At 42.1% G+C, this 20,876-nt stretch overlaps 1 pseudogene; it reads left to right on the top strand.

The window, feature by feature from the left end:
• The first annotated feature begins 233 nt into the window (after positions 1–233).
• On the top strand, positions 234–12,535 carry LOC131813626 (WD40 repeat-containing protein SMU1-like; annotated as a pseudogene).
• Positions 12,536–20,876: the final 8,341 nt, after the last annotated feature.

Raw genomic sequence — 20,876 nt, 5'->3', positions numbered from 1 at the left:
TTTAAATTTTTTTCCAAAAAAAATTGGGGACAAATACAACCAGCCATATGCTATTATGTACTTCTAAAATTTTATTCTTTCATACTCTGTGGTTATTTACCAAAATATATAAGATATTATGATTGTAATGATAGCTTAAATCAGAAAAAATTGAACATTTAGAGCCTTACAGTAAGGACACTTACTGAGGGAATGGGATCTTTGAGATCTTTGAGTGACTGCAACTAGGAGGGATGGGCATGGAATATACTGATGACATAAGTTACAGAGCTGTGGGTGAGAAGGTAGGGAGGAGAGATGGGGACAGTCTAGAATAGCAACATGGAGCATGGATCCCACCCCATCTCCAGGTCCAGTGGTGGGAGTGCTGGGAGAAAGAAAGACCACCACTTGAGGGAGGGGCAGGAAAACTGCCAACTTCAGCAAAGTCAAGTCTCAGGTAGAACAAGATAGGGAGGGAATTGAAAGAAGTGGTGGAAATATGAAAGGTCTTTCTAATGATGGACCCAGAGGTTCACCGGACCCAGTGGAAGACTGAGGACTAGGAAATGGGATCAGAAAAAGGGATGAGAAATTCCTAGGGGATGAAAATCAAGCAGTGAGAAACAGCCTGGGAGCTCTCCCTTTCTGGTGGAATAGGAGGGCTCTCTGTTGCTGCTGTTGAAGGCATGAAAGCTAGTGGGCAGGCAGAGGACTCAGAGCACCCAAAACCTTCTCCACTCTGGGAATGGAGGTGGGGGGGAGGTAAAACAGAACACACCCCATGGGCTGGACACCCTCATGAAAAGCAGGTGGCAAATTTGGTTTTTCTGCAGTCCAGGCAAAGAAAAAGATGTAACTTTTAAATGGTGCACAGAGACCACAAGATAATAACAGAGAAACTCAACTATAATATCTCATCCTAGGAGCTGAGAGAAAGTTCTTCCCAGATCTTCTATGGAGGACAGGGGGTGATGGAGGAAACAAAACACATAGCAGCATAGATAGCAACAAACTCTACATGAGTGTTTTAAAATGTTCTTCAGTGTAAAGTGATGGTGTAATCTTCAGCAATGGAGCTCTTTAAGTCTTTAACTTAAACCAAGGACAGATTGAGTGTATCAAATAGATTGAGTTGCGCATCATCTAAGCAATCCTTCATAAACACTGTCTTTCTCATGTGCATTCTCGTAAGTATTGAGCAGAAGTGTGTTTGAGGTTATATTTAACAACAAATCTGTGGTAGAGCCCTTCTATGTTGAAAGTAAGGGGCACAACCGCTGTCTTGACAGATGTCCTCTTCTAAAAGTTTCAGAGTCTACCGAAGACATGCACTTAATTACCAAATGCAGACAGACCAAAACGATTTTAATTTCCTTCAGTGCAGATCTCTACATACATACAAAATTTATGAATGATTGAAGCCATACAGCATAAAACATAGACCTAATAATTTTAATTTAAATAAATGTTTTAAGTGCATGTGATAAAACATCCACTTTTGCCAGAAAATAATAATAAATACCCATTTAACTTTGAGTGATATAACTTCCTGGTAAAACTTACATAAAAAGTGACCTACCAAATGCTACATCAAGGTAGCTGAATGTGTTGTTTTGTTGTATAGTTCTGTTATTCAGCAGGAGCCACTGAAAAATATCTATACAAAAATAAAATTAGTTTTAAGTCAATCGACTATCATTCTTTGGAGAAATCATTCTTTGAGGAAATAATTAGATGGCAGGGACTTTTGCTGTTATGTCTACTCTAACTTATTAAAATAAAGATTGTGAGGGGGGTGTGGGGGGCTCAGTGGGTTAAGCTCCTGCTCTTGATTTTGGCTCTGGTTACCAGTCAGCAGGTAGTCTGCTTAAAGATTCTTTCCCTCTTCTCCTCTCCCATGCTCTCACATGGTCTCTCTGTCTCTCTCTCTCTCTCTCTCTCAAATAAATAAATAAATAAATCTTTTAAAAAAGAAAATAAAGATTGTGGGGTTGTGTTACATGGAACTTGGCCATTCCTGAAATGCATCACAAAAGCGCCCCAGGAAAACATGGGTAGTTATCAAGATATTCTAAGGGTTCTTGGCTTCTACTAGAAGGGGCATTCTGCTAAAAACAGACCATGGGACAAGTTCCAACTTGCCTGGAACATAATTTCAACTCTGACCCAATAAATGAAGCAACAAAAGACAGGTTCTTCTAATCTAATTGAGATGAACTGAGAGGTTTTAGTTGGTGAATGGAAAGTGCTGGGCATCTTGAGAAGAAGCAAATATATCACCTTAGGATTTCTAATAAGCAGGAAGGGAAGTCTGGTCATAGGTGGGCATGGGCTTTCAACCTACAATACTCCATAGGAAGGTCTGACATGGTTTCACAGCTCAGGAGTCTACAGTCAGCTGAGAAGGGAAGGCAGGCAAATCAGGCAAATGGTAACAGTTCGCATGGACCCACTGTGTTCATGTGCTTTATGGACATGATTTTGTGTCATGCTCACAGCATGCCTAAGGGGGCTCATCAGCACCCTCACTTTCAGAGAAGGGTAGAGAAGCCATGTTACCATTATAAAGTTACAAGGTTAACAAAGGTCAGTCCCGGGATCAAGACTTTGGTCGGTCTGACTCCAACACTGACCCTCTTTCTAGCACTTTCTCAGAAAGGCCATCATGTCTATGCAACAGAAATGTTCTCAGTAAAGAAGGTAGGGTGGCAATAGCTTAAGAAATGAGCGGGAGCTGTCCAAACAGCTGACAAATGTTTAAGAATGGTTCAAAAGAATGGAAAGAGAGCAGATAACCAGGTGGGGGAGTGGGGCACATCATCTGGAGGGTACAGCAAGCTTCCCTTTGCTGAAGCGAGCTCAACAGGCCTGTGATTCATGGAGGTGACCTCTCAGCCCCTCTGATAGAACACGGCAAGAGGAAGTAAGTTGACTTCTCAAGTCCGGGGACGTGAGTGCGGGAATGACACAGAGAAAATAAGACTCCTCCACTAGCCACTAGGAGTTTGCATCCATTTTCCTGTCTCTGGCAAAGCCCAGAAATTTTTGTGCTGCCAAATGCTTTCAGCATTATGAAAGTCCTTATTCTGGCTACACATCACCCTAGTAGACTTTCTTTCTGACAAGATTAGAATTCTCAACAACAACTGTTTAAACTGTATTACCAGTTCTCTGGCAGCTTCAATCTATTTATATCTGGGATAGGAGATTCTGGGGTTTGCCTGTGGGTGCATGGGTGTTTGCCACGGAAATGCCTGTTTCGTAAATTGCTACTAAGATGAGCGCCACACAGATGAAAATTATTACTGGTCCCTCGGGAAGAGAAGTCACATTTTTTTCCTGAGACTTTGAGAGAAAGTGAGATTTGGGCTTTAATCTCTACCTGTTGTCTGCTTGCAGAGCTGGTGGCTTGCTATGGCTGCTTTAATTTTGTTTTGTTTTGATTCCTCTGAGAGATTCAAAGGATTGTAGAAAGGTTCATTGTAATTCAGCAATTAGTGTGTCTGCTGCTTTCCCCTTCTCCTGACCAAAAATGCAAGATCATTCTGTCCTGTGAAAGTCATTTTCCACCGACATCTTACACATTAATTTGCTGGCGTGAAAATCCAGAGGCAAGGAAGAGCAAAATGTCAAAAGTTCCAGCAGATTTTGTGCATGAAGCAGTAGGAAAAAGTGAGAGAAAGACGCCTTGCAGGCAACTGCCCGGCTTTGATCCAAAAGAGTGTTCCTTCAGTTTTTATGTATGAAAACAACAGAAAGGAATAGTTGAAAGGCATGTGCTTCTGAAGGATATCTCACTGGGAATTAATCCTTGGAAATACCCCATTCACCTTGTCACTCCCCTGCTCTCAGACCTCCCCTGCTTCTCCTTCCCTACAGGATGGTGTCTGAATCCTGGGCCTGCCTTTCAAAGCTCTCCACCATTTGTGTTCAACCTGCATTCTAAGCTGCTTTCTCCGCCTGCCTTAAAGGACCATCCATTTGCTCAAATGGGCTTGTCCAAAAAAAAAAAAAAAAAAAAAAAAAAAAGTTCTCATTCCTACTTTTTTAAAAAAGATTTTATTTATTTATTTGTCAGAGAGAGAGAGAGAGCTCACACAAGCAGGTGGAGCAACAGGCAGGGGGAGAAGAGGGCTTCCCACTGAGCAGGGAGCCCAATGTGGGACTGGATCCCCAGACCCTGGGATTATGACCTGAGCCAAAGGCAGCTGCTCAACTCACTGAGCCAACCAGGTGTCCCCTCTCCCCGCTCTCGTTCCTACTTTTGACACTATTGTTCTAGCCCAGCATCAGTTTCATGGGTCTGTGATGAGGGCCATCACATGGGGTTCACCGTCTGGAGGTTTTGTACTTTGGGTTTAATGCTTCATGGCTACTATCTTGAAATTCTTAGGAATTGTGCTTTTGAGCTGGGTTTTGTTCCATCTGTGGGACGCTGGAGCAAAATAATGAGGCCTGAGCCCTGGCTCCTGAATGGTCCACCTCCCACCGCTCCCCTCCCCACTGAGATGCATGCTAGGCCACACCCCACAACCATTGCCACCTTCCCCCAGAGCAATGGGCAGAGGTTCCGGGAAAGCACGTGCCCCACAGCATCTCAGGGCATGGCAAAGCAGAGGCTCCCCTGTCCTGGATTCATGCTCATTTACCCTCTCACCCACCCACATTGCTCTAGGTATGGAAAACACCCCAACACAGAGATTGCAATCCCCTGAAGGTTGTTCGCCACCTGTGGATCGCAGCAGTGGGCCTGTGCACAGAGATGGACTTCTCTGTCCTGCGCTGACCCTACAAAGTCTGTTTGTAGGCCCTGCCAATACTGTAGCCTGCCCTACCTGGAATATTAGAGTCTGCACACTTCTCTTTCTATCACATTTCATCGTGATAATTTTAGCTCTTTCTTTACACTGTTGAGATTATTTGAAATCAGAACCATGCCATCATGAATGCTATTCTCACGCCTTTTAAACAGGCCTTCTTTAAACTATTGATATAAAGAGTAATTTTAAAGATTGCGTCTTTAGTACCTCTAAACCTCTACTTGGTTCACTCAAATTATGAACTAGTTCATTACCAACTCACTAATCTGAGACCATGACTATCTTGTCAACCAGGCCTATATCTCTCCACCTTGCCCTCAATGAAGATGATTGCTGACTGCCAAACACCATCCCCTTCTTTCTTCTGCCGTCCTCAGCCCTCCACAGTGGGACCCAAGTACACCTCCCCTCTACAAAGTTCAACTGCACCCCAGGATCTCGGACCAATCATGATCTGAATTCTTTAAGGAGAAATTATTCACTGAATGCTTGCTTTAAAATGACAAGATAGATTTTATTCAAACTGCTGCCAAAGGGGAGAGTACAAACCGACCTCAACGTTGCTGAAACAGACGGTGAGAGGCTTTTTAAATGCTGCTGTGTGTTCAAAGAAGAGCCTTGAAGGATGTTAAGTGGAGTAGGTTCGTTCCCGGGATGAGGCCATGGGCATCTGCTAACTCTGCTAACCTGAGCTCATGAAGCCAGGCTAGACTAGGAGACAAATATCCTACCTGTCTTGAGGACTACATTTCAAAGGGATAGCCTTTAGGTCCTTGATAAGGCTGTTCCTGGGTTATAAAAGATACACCACAAAGGGACAGAGAGAAAAGTTTCCAACGGCGAGTTCTTTAAAGTACGTACTCCAAGAAAGAGGAAGTCAGGGGCCTGGGGTCAGGTTTGGGGCTGGAACTAAGAGTAACTTCTTTCAGCAGCATTGGGCTTTCTCAGACAGGCATTGTAAATGAGCTGGGACACATCTCAGGGACAGGGCCTTGAACTTAGAGAAGTCACGCTCGAGTTTGGTCAAGTCTCTTTTTTCGGAGCTTTGTGAAGTCCCTGGTGCTGACAGATGGGCAGTTATCCTAAACCAGTCCCTGCCCACCAGCCCCCTCCAACCTCCATCTGCCCAAGGATGCAGTGGCCAACTGCCGACCTCTGGTGTCCCTGAACACCAGCTCCCTTGTGCCCTCCTCACAGGGCATCCTTTCAGTATGCAGACGCCCAGGCCTGAATACTCTCCACGTAGCCCACAGAGACTAGGGTTTTTCCGGTTTTTCTCAGGAATCTGTCCTTAGCCGCTTACCCAGAAGCAACAACAGGTTGGGCAGTAGGAACCTGTGAGAAAAGAGCAAATGTTCTAGCGCTTACTCTCTGGCAGAACCTTCTCTATCAGTAGCATCCGCCCCCAGACATCACTCTGTCCTGAACAGCAAGTCCTGGGCCATGTCCAGCCCTTCACGACCATCTTACCTTACACCAGCCACTTGGCCCAACATCAGTTCTTTTATCCTTCACAATAGCCCCCTGAAGAGAAAGTAGTGCTCAGAGAGGTTTAGTAATGTAGGTCAAACTATATTTTCACTTCTTTCCTTTCACTTGTACTAAGGAGAATGAAATTAGAACTGAAAGAGAAGATCGGAAAGGAGGTATTTGGGAAACACACCTGGTCTTCAATAAGTATAAACCTTTGGGCCCCCAAAACCACCACAAAAATCACTGAAGAAGTGACCAGAGAACCACATTCGTGGTCTTCACAATACCCTGGAGAATGACGGAAATGCCAAAAGGCTAAAGATAGTAAATGCTTCCTGATGGTCATAAAAGGGAGAATTGGTTGTTTGCAGCAATGCAGAGGGCTGCCCATCCATAAGCTTCCTGTTGACTTCCAGGGAAATTCCCAAACCAATTATTGACAAGTCTGGGTGAGCTCTTAGGAACATACCAGAACTAACATAGACACACATTAAAAGAGTTATTGTTTTCTACTTTATCACTTATTACACTAACAGATGAAACAAAACTGGGAAGAGTACCCTAGGTGACAGAATAAGGATCCAATAGGATTATAAACTATTAGAAAGAAAGAAAAATAGAATCCCAAACAGCAATAGGTGTAAATTCTTGTCTTGGGGTCAAAGTGATTACTTACAAAATTATCAGATGAAGGAGACCTGGCTTGATAGAAATTTATATTTAAAAATGCAGGTGTAGGGGCACCTGGGTGGCCCAGTGGGTTAAGCCACTGCCACGGCTCGGGTCATGATCTCAGGGTCCTGGGATCGAGCCCCGCATCGGGCTCTCTGCTCAGCAGGGAGCCTGCTTCCCCTTCTCTTTCTGCCTGCCTCTCTGCCTACTTGTGATCTCTCTCTGTAAAATAAATAAATAAAATCTTTTAAAAAAATACATAAATAAATAAATAAAAATAAAAATGCAGGTGTAGTTGTGACCCAGTGCCTTCATGCTAAGCATACAGCCAGAAGTAAAGCAGTCACCAAAATGTCTAATCTAACTCTATATCATTTAGTTAAATAAAAAATAAAATAAAATAAAAGTAGGTCAGATTCCCAATATGTTGGGCAACATGACCTCTAAAGTAATAGGAGGTGGGTAACCCAGGGTGACATTCATGGAGAGGGACATTAACATCTTGAAAATGTTATACAGTCTAGAGAATGCACTTCTAGAAATAGCTCTGCATATATATGAGACAGCCTGATAAGGGCTACTTGAATTTTTTAAAAATCCTAATGTGTTCAGATCTTTTGGCTGAAACTGGAAGAAGCCTAGCTTAAGGAAAAGGGAAATTTTAATAATTTATTGGCTCAAGAAACCAGGAATGATGGAAGAGGAGGAAGAGATAACTGGCAAATTTCCAAAGCCAGAGACTTCATGCTTCCAAGACATTCTCTCTCTATGTCCCTCGTTTTACTGGGGCTTTGCTCCAGCTCCATGTTACTACCTCTATTGTGGGTCATCATTCTCCAGGTGCTCCCACTGGCAGAGCAGGAGGGAGGAGATGGAGAGGGTAAAGGGACAACGGACCGAGGAGGTGGCAATAGACAAGAACGGTTGCAATCAGAGGCCCCCCTAAAACCATATGACCGGAATAAGGAAGGAACAGATCACTGAAAGAGGGAAGATGAGGGGATGCTATTTGCGGGAGAAGAGTAAAGATATGCCGCATAGAAATAAACACAGACATCGCCCTCCCAGCAGTGAATGAGTAAGTTCTAGCACCTTCCACAGATGCTACAGTCACACTTCAAAGAAATACAAGAATGTGTACATATTCACAAAGACAGATCTTGCCTTATGACATAAGTTACTTAATAGTTGTTTGTAACTGAACTTTTAAATAAATTTTTTTACATATAATTTAAATACAGTAAAATGTGTTCATCTTGGTAGTGTTCACTTTACTGAATTTTGATTAATTCATTTTACACACCTGTATGACCACCACCAAATCCAAGATATAGAACGTTTCTATCTCTAAGAAAAGTGCCCTAGTGCCTAGCTGTAGTCAATCCAATGATCCCACACTCCTTCATGACAGCTCCAGGCAAATACTGATCTGGTTTTTTGATGTGTGTAGGGTTTTTTGTTTTTTGGGGGTTTTTTTGGTCATTATAGATTAGGTTGGTCATTTCTAGAACTTCAGGTATATGAAATCATATAGGATGTACTCCTTTGTGTCTGCTTCTTTCACTCCACAGAACATTTTTGAAATTCATGTGTGTTATGTGTATTAGTAATTCAACCCTTTTTATTGCTATTATATGTATATACCACAATTTGTTACCCATTTACTAGTTGAGAGGCATCTGGGTTGTTCCCATAAACAGTTGTTTCTAGTAAAGCTGCCATGAATATTTGTTGAGAGATGTTCTAAACCCTGAAAGCTGTGAAGGTAATCTTATTTGAAAACAGGGTATTTGCAGATGTAATCAAGTTAAAATGAGGTCGTTAGGGTAGGCCCCAATCCAATATGGGTGTCTTTATAAGAAAAAAAAGATACAGACACAGAGACACAGAAGGTGAAGCCCATGTAATGATAGAGGCAGAGACTGAAGAGACACGTTTACAAGTCAAAAATTGCCACAGACTCCTGGCAACACCAGAAGCTAAGAGAAAGTCATGGATCAGAGTCTCTCTCAGAAACTTCAGAGAGAGGATGGCACTGCCAACACCTGATTTTGGACTTGAGGGTTTAAAACTATGAGAGAATAAATTTCTGTTGCTTAAAGTCACCTGGTTTGTGGTAATTTGTTACAAAAACTCTAGGAAACTAAGACAACATTCAAGTACAAGTCTTCATACGAACACATGTTTTCATTTCTCTTGCACAAATACCCAGAAGTGGGATTGCCAGGATGTATGGTATGTTTAATTTTACAAGAAATGACCAACGTGTTTTCCAAAGTAGCAGTAAATTTTACCTTCCGGCTAGCAACATACAAAAATTACAGCTGCTCCGTATCATCATGAAGTCTTGGTATTATCTGTCATCTCAGTTTTCCATTATGGTTTTAATTTGCATTTCTTTGATGACTATTGATGTTGAACATCTTTTCATGTACTTGTTGGCCATTTGTATATGTTCTTTGTGAAGTGTGTCTTTAAATATTTTGCCCATATTCTTGAGTACAATTTCTTTATCAGATGTGTGTTTTGTGTGTATTTTCTCCCAGCCTGTTGCTTGCTTTTCACGATCTTAAAGGTATTATTTTGAAAAGCAGTTTTCATTTTGCTAGAGTTCATTTCATCAAATTTTTATTTTACAGTGTGCGGGTTTGGTGCCCGAAGAAATCTTTGCATACCCAAGGTCTTACAACAATTTTATCCCATCTTTTCTCCAAGAAGTTTAATCGTTTTAGATTTCCCATTTAGGTCTGTGACTTATTTTTATTTCATTTGCTGTGCATCATGTAAGTGTCAACATTCATTTTTTTCCTCATGGACATCTAGTTATTGAAACAAGTTAGCTTAGTGTCTGGCAAAAATCGGTTGGCTGTCTATGTCTGTGTCTATGGTTTCCGGAGTCTGACTCTGTCTCACTGACCTATATATCTCTCCTTACACCAACACCACCTACCCCAAATACTTGAACTTTATAGTAAATCTTAGAATCAGGCTGCACAGTTCCTCTCATTTTGTTATTTTTCAAAAGTGTATTGAAATTTGTGTTTGTTCTTTATGTCTATTTCTCTTTCCCTTAGTAATATATGCACACGAAGGGGTTTCATTGAGAAGTAAATCTTCCTCTTTCCATCACTAGGTCCCAAGACTGCCAAGTCTCCTCCCCAGAAGAGGCCACTTTTAGAATTTCTTATTATTTTCTTTTTCAGAGACTACTGTAACTGATTTTTTAAAAAATTGAGCCAAATTTTACTATTTAAAGGAATGTCAATTACAGACAAATTTGAAAGGGAAAAAAATAATGCCCTCATTTTACTTTCTGTATCAATCCAAATTTCAAGTGTGCTTGCCTCAAGCAAGGCCAATCAATATTGGAAGGATTCAAACTTTGCTAACGATGTACTTAATTTTATCCACCCAGAAAAGAAGAGCAGGGACATTTGTGTGAATCACCCACTCACCTTAATTCTGTTAGAGTTATTTAAATATGCTGCTTATTTTTAGTTTAATTGCAGGATAATTATATAACACCAAGTAATCAGAGCTTGGTAACACCAACAAATTGATCTTTAAGACATCTTAGAGGCCTAGTTAAGAATCATCTGAATGTGTGACTCAGAGGTCACCCACCGCAAAGATCAAGACATTGCAAAGCTACAATCTGTATAGATAGAATTTAACTCAACAAACCTTTATCAGTTGTCACACAAGTACAAAATCTTATAATAGGAGATGTGAAGGGATGCAAGACAAACCAAACCCTTCCAGTGCCCTGCAGAAATTCAAAAACTAGAAGGGGATGCAGGAGTGTGCATAAGCACCTCTGATGCAACGAAAAGTTCTAACACTGAGGTTCCAATAAAAGGCACTGGAAACATGGAGAAGGCACATTCTGGAAACTAGATAATCATACCATTTAAACTTTTCCTGAATTCAAAACACGCTTAAACTCTTCCTGAATTCAAAACACGCTGACCTTCTCATTTTAGGATGACATCTAAGCAGTGCATAGTTCTCCAGACTTGTGTTTCATCCTTATTATATTTCATTCTTACTAAGAGGAATTATTTTAACTCTGAATTAGGTCAATGGTTCTTCAGAGAATATAAGTATATGAAAAGAGAAGGTGATGTTAGGAACTAAACAAATCCCTAAGCTTGCCTTGTTGATCACATTTAATTACTCTACTGGGAACATGAAACGAAAGTAATAAAGTTCTCCTTTTTCTGGTAACATAAAAAATGGATTTAGTGATTTGCTTTCCTTAGAGGGAGAGAGACAAGCAGTGAGTACTTCCCAGCCCAAGAAGATATGGAGAAGAAAACTCCTTGCTTCCTTTAAAACTTGGCATTGCAAAACAAAACAAAACAACAACTTGGCATTTCCTCTGGGTTCTCAGGAAACCAGGAACACAAAAGCACAAAGAAAACTGTACCTGAGAACTCGTATGCCTGATTCAGAGAAAAACAAGACATTGGTTATGGGTAAAGTGTATAGGTTTATGGACATTAATTACCCAGAATTTCTTGTTGTTTGTATGTGTCACTAACACTCAGTGATTGATGTGTGTGTTGTAAAATATTTTTCATTAAAACTTCTTATAATTTAGGGTTTTTATAATTTCATGGCTTCCCGATAGTCTAAGGTATCCTTAGAAACCCCGAGAAAGGAGAGCATGTTATATTAAACACAGTACTCTGAGGAAATAAGTGAGAAAGCGTTCAGTGAAAAATGCTACATTTGTTTGTGTATATCTTGGTGGCATCATTAATTTCTGAATAATGCATTCCCCACCCCCCCAAGGATCACCAAAGTCAGAGTTGTGAAGCCAGATTCAGTATTTCACAGATAAGCTCATTGACTACGTAAGTAGAAGACTAGTGACATGCTGTTAAAAGTGGGTCACATGGCTATAAGTAGAAGTTAGAAATAACCCTCCTGGAAGATTTGGAGTGGACAGTGTTTACGGAGATGTGAAAGGAAAGGTGTCCAAGCTTCTCTAACGGTAGCAGTCAGATCCTTGGTGTCTCTTTTGAACAGACAATTAGAATTCCTGGTTTAACATATGGGGAAACCCTGAAGAAGTCTCATGGCCATTCCTCCTTTGTTAACAAAGAAACTTCTACCAGGATAAACATTATATTATTAGTGTATTCTCAGGTAGCCCTATCAATATCTGGAATATGAAGGCCACTGAATGTTCAATTACCTTTAAATACCCAGGCAGCACTGCAAGGTCAGACACCACAGTCAGCAGTATGATCCCGCTTCCTAAAAACCCAGAACACTTGGTGGTGTGCCACAGATCAAATACAGGAGTTGTCCTGAATAGGTAGGACCAGATCATCAGAAGCTTCAGCTCTGGTAAGAGAGAAGGTGGGGATTTTGTCTGCCGAGCCCTCTCTCCCCGTGGTGACTGGATCTACAGTGCAGGCGAGGACTCTGGGCTCTCCTATCTCAGCACAGTCACTGGCAGGCCAGAGAGAGCTCTGACAATCCACGAGAAGGAAGTGACTGGTATCACACTTCACCCTCATCAGAATGTGATTGCTACCTACAGCGAAGATGGGCTCCGAAAGCTCCGGAATTCCTAATTCCACTTTTCTATTAAAACTCACTTGAGGGCGCCTGGGTGGCTCAGTGGATTAAGCCTCTGCCTTCAGCTCAGGTCATGATCCCAGGGTCCTGGGATCGAGTCCCACATCGGGCTCCTTGCTCGGCAGGGAGCCTGCTTCTCCCTCTGCCTCTGCCTGCCTCTCTGTCTGCCTATGCTCGCTCTCTCTCCCTCTCTTTCTCTGACAAATAAATAAAATCTTTAAAAAAAAAAAAAAACTCACTTGAAAGCATGTACTTAAATGAAGATATATATTCATGTACTACTTTTTTTTCTTTTTTCTTTTAGGCTACCTTTTCTAAGCAATTATCTGAATTAGGCATAAGAACGATTTTGTGAAAATTCATGTTCCCTTGTTTTATATATATTTTAAGGCCTTCATTTATCTCTTTCTAATTGGGACAGTTACTTAATGTTTTCAGTAGTCTTCTATGTGGAGAGTGAAATACTGCTGTTTCTAGAAAAAAAAATTGTACTACTTTATTTGAAATGTTGATTAAAACATGCTTCTCCCAGTGAAGCTTGTGGAAATAAAAAAAGGAAAACAAGAAAGGAGAGGAAAGAAAAGAAAAGAAAGGGGGAAAAAGGAAAGAAAAGACACAACCCTCCTGGTAGTCCCATGATTTGGCTCTTGTATCAGTATTAGTTAGGAATGCCTTCAGCTGCAAATAACAAAAACACGCAATTAACAATGGTTGAAATAAATATGGACCTCTTTTTACTAATAGAACCTTCAAGGACCTAAGCTCATTCTGTCTTTTCCTTCTACCACCTCTAATACCTTTGTTGACTTTTCCTCATCATAATTATCACTGGTCACAAAATGGCTGCAGAAGCTCCAGGCCTCATATTTGCATATAAGACAAAAAGAAATACCAAAAAAAAAAAAAAAAAAAAAAAAAAAGGAAAGAAGGAAGAAAGAAAAAGGTGACACCAACTCAAATGTTCCCTTTATCAGGGAAAGAAGAAAAGTTTTCCCAAAACCAGCAGAACTAACATCTCATTGCTTAGAACTGAGTCAGCTGCCAATGTCGCTGGGGAAGTGAGCATGTGGTACACTCTCTATTGTGGGAGGCAGGAAGGAGTAAAAAGGTTGAGCATGACTGTGAAGTCAGCCAATCAACGGTTTCCACCACAGTATATAATCAAACCATTACACTTCATTAGGCTTTAATTTTCACAACACCAAAAAGCAATGGCAAAGGGCACTGTGATTATAATGAAATCAAAATAAGGAGGAGTTTACAGATGCCTGAATATATAATAAACCAGGCTGATTAGCTCTATCTTTGGCTTCCTTGGAAACTTAGCCCTTTCTGTCTATAAAGATAACCTGGGGTAAGTCAGAGCACCAGGGGGCCTTGTTTGCTTTGCAGCTGGAAATCAAAAGCCTGAAATAATAGAATAGCCACACAGAGGGGTTGAGCTTGCTCTCATCACCACACCACACTCTACTTCAAAGCCTCATTTAGAGGCTGTGAGCCTTTGAAGCCTTTTAGTCCCAAACTGAAGCATCCCCCAGCAGGTCCCTGGTTTTCTGTGTGTTCAAAGTCCGACACATTAGCATGTATACAGCAGGATGAGCTGATTGTGATCTTTTGGATTTGCAACCTTCTAAGGCTGGCAGTCATGGTGTGCTTTTTGAATGTTGTTGTTGTCCTCGAATCCAGTATTTTGGGAAATCACTACAAAAGGCACTGAGCGTAATGGGATTCACTTCCCACTCTCCTGCACCTCCTCGGATCTTCAATTTAACGATCCATGATCTTTGTAACAAGAATGCTGGGATAAGAAAACAATGGACATAGCAATGGAAGCTAAGACATCACTGTGAGTTGGTCTTTTATCCGGGACAATAACCACGACTGTTGGGGAGGTAGGAATATGTCAAAGACTAGTGAAAAAAATACAGCACAGAGAAGACAGATAGGGTGACAGCACAAGAGAACCCAGGCCATAGAAGACTATTAAACCCTGCAGGATGGATGCACCGATGAATGCACAGACAGATGGATGAACGAACGTACAGAGAGATAGGTAAATGGACAGAGGGAGAGAGGAAGGTTAAGAAGAAAGAAAAAAGGGAGGAAAAAAACAAGACAGCAAGAAGGAAAGGAAGAAAGAATCTGAACTCATACCAAGGGCTGGCAAGAAGACAAAACAAATAGCAAATACAATTATTTGGCCTTAGGAAGCTAGAGCTTAAAAATCCTAACATAAATATGTTTTGTTCCTCTTTATTTCCACCCCCTCCAGACTTAGTAATACAAGCTGGATCTACGGGGATTTCAAATTACTTATCTCGTCTTCTTTAACATCATCCCCGAACCACTGGCTTTCCCTGAGGTTGGCTATCAGTGCAGAGAAAAGATGATCAGGTTTTAAAAATCCAGTGAGGTTTACCACAACAGACATGAACACGACAAGAGGGAAAATGAGAAAAAGTATCATCCCAGCCCCCAGTTAAATTTCCTTTCCACTTAAGTGAAACTACAATTGCGTAACCATTACTACTGTAGAAATATTGGTGTGTCTGACGGTGATTCTTTCCCACGTAAGATTTTTGAGCTCTAGATGCACTTGACAATGCCAGCATGTTATTCACTGGCAGGCTCTAATGACTATAAAGAAGTGTAATAACTAATAAGGCTGACAGCAGAAATTCGACGAAGACCGTAAGACCATAAATACAACTTGCTGCATCAGCCGGCCTTGCCAGGAACACTACATTCTGCTTGGATTTTCATGCGCCAGCACCAGACTCATTACCATAATAACACTAGGAGCGTGGAGTGGAAAGAACACAAACTTTGGTGTCAGAAAGACTAATATGGGATCCATCAGGTCCCACCTGTGGCCTTGGGTAAATTATTTAACTGCTGGTGCCTCAGTCTCTTTATTTCAAAATAGATATTTATTTGAAAAATAGATATGACACTCGTACTCCAGAGAATAATTCCACTTGCTGAAAGGATGGACAACATATAAAATACTGGGCATGTGGCAGCTAGTCAAGTACACAGCAGTTTTCTTTCCTACCCAGTGGACGACAACAGGACTCATGCAACCTAGAAAAAAACTGGCTTTTCAAGAGGACTGTCTTCATAGCTGTTCTGGAACTCTGTGATATAAAGTCTGCAAGGCCACACCTAGCGACCCTCTGCTTTGATTGTTCTCCAACGGTGACAGTGCACTGTCTTTAAGGCTACTGGCCAGAGTTAGGCATTTTTGTATTGCAACTGAGCTTACCAACAGAGACCCAAAGGGCCTCATTCACACCACCCTATAAGCCAGGAGTTGGGAAACAACCTGCTGGCCAAATCGATTCTTGTAAATAAAGTTTTATTGGAACAGAGTGGCACTCGTTCATTTACACAGCGCCTCTGGCTACTTTCTCCCTATGATATAGCCCAGTTGACTAGTGGTTACCCTAAGTCCTATAACATTTATTATCTGGCCCCTCACAGATAAAGTTGTGTGAAGCCCTGTTCTAAGCCCCCGAACACAACCATGGTCATGTGTTTGAAATAACTTATTCGTGGAGCACTTTTTACAGCCCCAGCACTGTGGTAAGCTTGGTGTCATTTACAGATCAAACAAACACCAATCCCTGAGAAAAGGTTCATGGCCCCAAAAAGAGATGAGTTTGTGAAGCAATCAAAGACTTGTGGCAAGTTATAAAGTGTCCAATTCTATAATATGGGCTGCAGATGGGACACCCAAACAGGAGCATCCAAGATACTCTGGAGTCTTGAGAAAAACATCGCAGGAGGATAGAAGCAGCATAAGTGGGTATGAAGCAAAGAAGCTTTCCAGGCAGGAGAGGAGGAGGAGAGTCATAAAAGCAAGAAGAAGTATGGCAACTGGTAAAGACTGGGCTTTACTACAGGACAGCCAGTGGGGACTTAGGGGGACTGATAAAAATGAAGCTGTGAGGGCACCTGGGTGGCTCAGTGGGTTAAAGCCTCTGCCTTTGGCTCAGGTCATGGTCTCAGAGTCCTGGGATCGAGCCCCACATCCGGTTCTCTGCTCTGTGGGGAGCTTGCTTCCTCCTCTCTCTCTCTGCCTGCCTCTCTGCCTACTTGTGATCTTTGTCTGTCAAATAAATAAATAAAATCTTAAAGAAAAAAAAAAGAAGCTGTGCCATCTGACTGTGGGAGCAGCTGGGAAAAGCTGGCTCTAAGAGGTTGGGCTTGACTCTAGGCAAGAGAGAGACATGGGTTTCCCTCTGCACATCAACTTTATGGTAAAAGTAGTCTTGGAAAGAGAGAAATTGGAGATAAGAACCCTGGTCAGAGCTTTTAACTAGAATTCAAGCACGATATGATAACAGAATTGTTTGAGTAGACGTGGAATAGGGACAGATCTGAGAGACTTTTTAAACTAAAGCTTGGCTACTGGTCAATGTGACATGTAAAGAGTCAAAGAAGATTCCAGAATTTCCTACTGGGGAGCCTGGTAGAATGGTGGGTGCCACCAGAGGAGAGGGGAATCCAAGGCAGAAGGAAACATTTACGCTCCTTTTAAACAGATTCAATATTATAGGATTTTAAATTGTCAAAAATGGCAGTACCTGGTTGGCTCAGGCAGTTAAATGTCCAACTCTTGATTTCGGCTCAGGTCATGAACTCAAGGTCACAGGATGGGGCCCCACACCAGGCTCTACACTCAGCAGGGAGTCTGCTTGAGAATCTCTCTCTCTCCTTCTCCTTCTCCCTTTCCCTCTGCCCCTCCTCCCATTCACACTCTCTCTCTCTCAAATAAAGAACTCTTTAAAAAACTGTCCAAAATGGTGAACTAGAAGATTCATTTGTTTTATGCAACCTCACATCTTGTATTCATGAAACTTGCAAGATTTGAGGCTGAAGCACACATGCGTTCCAGTCATTCATTCCTTTGACAAATGCTAATTGAACACTTGCTAGAAACTGATGACTGAGGTAGGATCTGGAGATACTAAGATGAACACATACGGCCCTGCTTTTAATGTAGACCATAAATTTGGTGACAAAGATTTTACTAATAGTGGATACAAACTTGAAAAAGATAATTCCAACTGAGTGGGATAAGAATTAAATCGAAAAGGAATTCATGGTACGGTAGGGTGGGGGTGGGGGGCGGGTAAGCAACCCAAGATCACAAAGCAATAAGCAATTCAAATTATAAATATCAAGAATGCAGGAGAATGAAGAGAAATTTCTCACTCTTGAAACTATGGAAACGGGATACCTCCTAAACAAAGAGAATACGACTCAGGTTAGAATGGATAAAGGGTGAGGATCAAGAAAAATGGTATGAAAGGCAAGTGGCAATCAGGAAAATGCAAACCAAATCCCAAGAATCACAGATTGCTTCTATTGGTCTATTCATTTAGATCCTAATCCCTTCATATCTGAAAGTAAGTGACTTTCCCTCTAATGTTATAAATCTTTGATTATAAGAAACGAATTCACTTTACAATAATTAGCTTTAGATAAATCAAGTGCATTTTTTCCATTGAGAAAAGATGCGTAGGCAGGGAGTGTTTCATTGCTGGATCGTGTGGCTTCCCTTGTTGTCTACAAGACACTTAGAAGGTATTTTAGAAACTTGGGTATGTGGGTACCCAATGTCTCATTGACACACTGGGCACAACTACCTTTTATTGTGTGAGGGTGAGGAATGCTGGGCACCCGGCAATGTGTGCAACAGCCCTACATCGGGGAGCACTGTGTGATGCATTCTGCATGACTATCTGGGACTGGACACTCATGTAGGTGAAAACCCTATGTAGAATTGACTGAACCTAGTACCTAGTTGCATTATATATATAAATAATTTGGGGGGCACTATTTTGGTACATACAGAATTTTTCCAGAATATTAGTACATTGGAAGCAAAAAGAAAAACAGAATTGTCATGTTTTGCTTGGAATTTTACCAAGCATCATCTACAATTTTGGACATTCACTTAGAAAATTGTGTCACCAACAGCATTGTCACTTGTGGTATTAGGCATTGTGTTAGCAAGACAAAACCACTGCTATCAGTGTGCATTTTCAGCTAGCCCCCTCAGAGTTACTCCAATTGCATAGTTTTAAGTCCCGAATTGGGCTCTTTGCTCGCCCGGGAGCCTGCTTCCTGCCTCCCCAACCCCCCCGCCCCCCGCCTGCCTCTCTGCCTACTTGTGATCTCTGTCTGTCGAATAAGTAAATAAATAATCTTAAAAAAAAAAAAAGGTAATAGGCTTCCCCTCAACTAGCCATTTAGTGGCAAAATCAGAGAGATCATTTTACTGAGCTCCTCCATAAATCAGGCTCTGTACTAGTCACTTTCAATACCTTTCAATCATTTATTCCAAAAATATGCACTTAATGTCCACCCTCTCTTTGCACTGAGCAGGGGCCGATGTTGCCAAGCTTCCCTCTAGGGAAGGCAGATCAAAAAAATCCATGATTATAAATGCATAAATAGATGAAATGTTGGTGGGACAGAAAAGAAAGGGTCTAAGTCAGCTTGCTTGAAGAATGGAGGTGACACCAGACATGAATCTCGAATGATGGTAGGGAAGTCAGCCAGGAGCACAAGATGTGCAAAAGCATTTCTGGCAGAGGGAACCCTGGAGGAGAGTCAGAGTGCGCTGACGCTCCCGCAGAACAGGAAGGACTCTGATTCGGTGTCAACCTAGGGCAAGAATACAGCAGTGGAGAGGGCTGGGGTCGGAGAGAATGGAGGGACACAGTTCATGGTGAGCATGTCTTCCCAGCTCAAGGACCTGAACTTGCCCTTGAAGTTCATGCAGAGAATGATAAGGCTTGTACAGAGATGTGTGACACCAGGAAATTCACTGTGACCATAGTATAACATTTAAAATGGAATGTACTGCAGTCATCCACACAAGAAATGACGAGAAACTGGATTAAGAGTGGCCTTGAGTGGAGAGGATGGAGCAGAGTACAAGGAGACAGGAGAAGCAGAATTAGCAGGATTTGGTGACTGATGGAATTTTCCAGACTGAGGGAGAAGGAAGCCTTGCAGGGGCTCTGGGTGGCAGGTGTGGAAAATGGAGAATGATGAAACCCTCCACTGAAATGAACCGTAGGAGGAGGGGGATAGCTGGGTCTGGATGAGAAGGGAGAGAAAGGATGAGTTCAGCCCGGGACATGCTGGGACAAAGACTGCATGGGCATTAGGTCTGAAATCCAGGAGGCAGGTCTGCACTAGTGACATTAGAGATAGCAATCTGGGAAGCAACAGCAACTAGATCACCTAGTTTAATCCCCACCCCCCATCCAGTTATAGCCTCATTTCACAGACAAGAAAACAGAAAGGTGCCTGGTCATATAGTCAGAGAGCTAAGATTTGCCCCATGATCAGGCTGACTCCAAAGCCCATCCTTTCTCCTCCAGACCATATTGTCTTCCAGATCAGGAGCCTTGCAACTGCCAGCAAGCCATTTTTCTATTACTCCAACTGGTTCTTCTCTGTACATAAGATGGTCGATACAATCTATCAGAATGGTTGCACAAAGAAGCACATCCTTCTGGAATCACTAGAAATGACTCCCAGATTTCCCAAGAAATCTAACGTCAGAAACAAGGTGATAAATATGGTACCAAAACAGCAGGACCATGGCCTTCCCAAGGCCACTCTGGAACCCACAGAGAAGTGTCTATTACTACAGTCTCCGAGTTCATGTTACTGACCCACGGCTCGAGACAGCAAGTGGCAAAGGAGGACCCCAGCGCTCTCACATCAGGCCTCCAGGATTCAGAGAGTACCCTCATAGCTCAAAAACAAAAACCAAAACACCTTGTCTAAGGGGTCCAATCCACTTCAGAAAATGAATTGCTGTATTAATTTGTTATCTAACTAGATTTGTTTCAAAGGTATCAGATCAAAGAATAACACGACTGTGCATCTCCTGAGTTTCACATCAGGGAAAGGAGGGAGGAGGGGGGGAAGGTGGGAGTGGTGATGGGAAGCTGCTTGAAGTCACAGATGGGCTTGATGAGAACAGGGAAGCAAGCAGCCGGCAGCCCTCTGCTCTCTGCTTGCTGCACACAGATCTCCCCAGGTGCTGGGCACAGAGTCGGGCTGGCTCCACGAACGGCCCTCACCTCAAGGCAGTGCAAGATTGATGGTGCCAGAAGAGCCTAATCCCTCTCATATGCCAAGGCGAGGGAGCTAACACGTGATTAAAAACAACTTCCCATCAACATGACAAGGCACTCTGCATTGTAAGCTCAAACTGTGGCCTGGCCCTCTCCCCACCTTCTACCCACATTGTAGATTTACAAAGAGCTCTTGTAAGAATTCCCCTCTGGGCTCCAACGCATCCAG

The sequence above is a fragment of the Mustela lutreola genome, chromosome 13 (genome assembly GCF_030435805.1).
Source record: "Mustela lutreola isolate mMusLut2 chromosome 13, mMusLut2.pri, whole genome shotgun sequence".
Classification (NCBI taxonomy): Eukaryota; Metazoa; Chordata; class Mammalia; order Carnivora; family Mustelidae; genus Mustela; species Mustela lutreola.
Note: the sequence above shows the minus strand (reverse complement) of the source record. Positions and strands in the feature narration are given on the sequence as shown.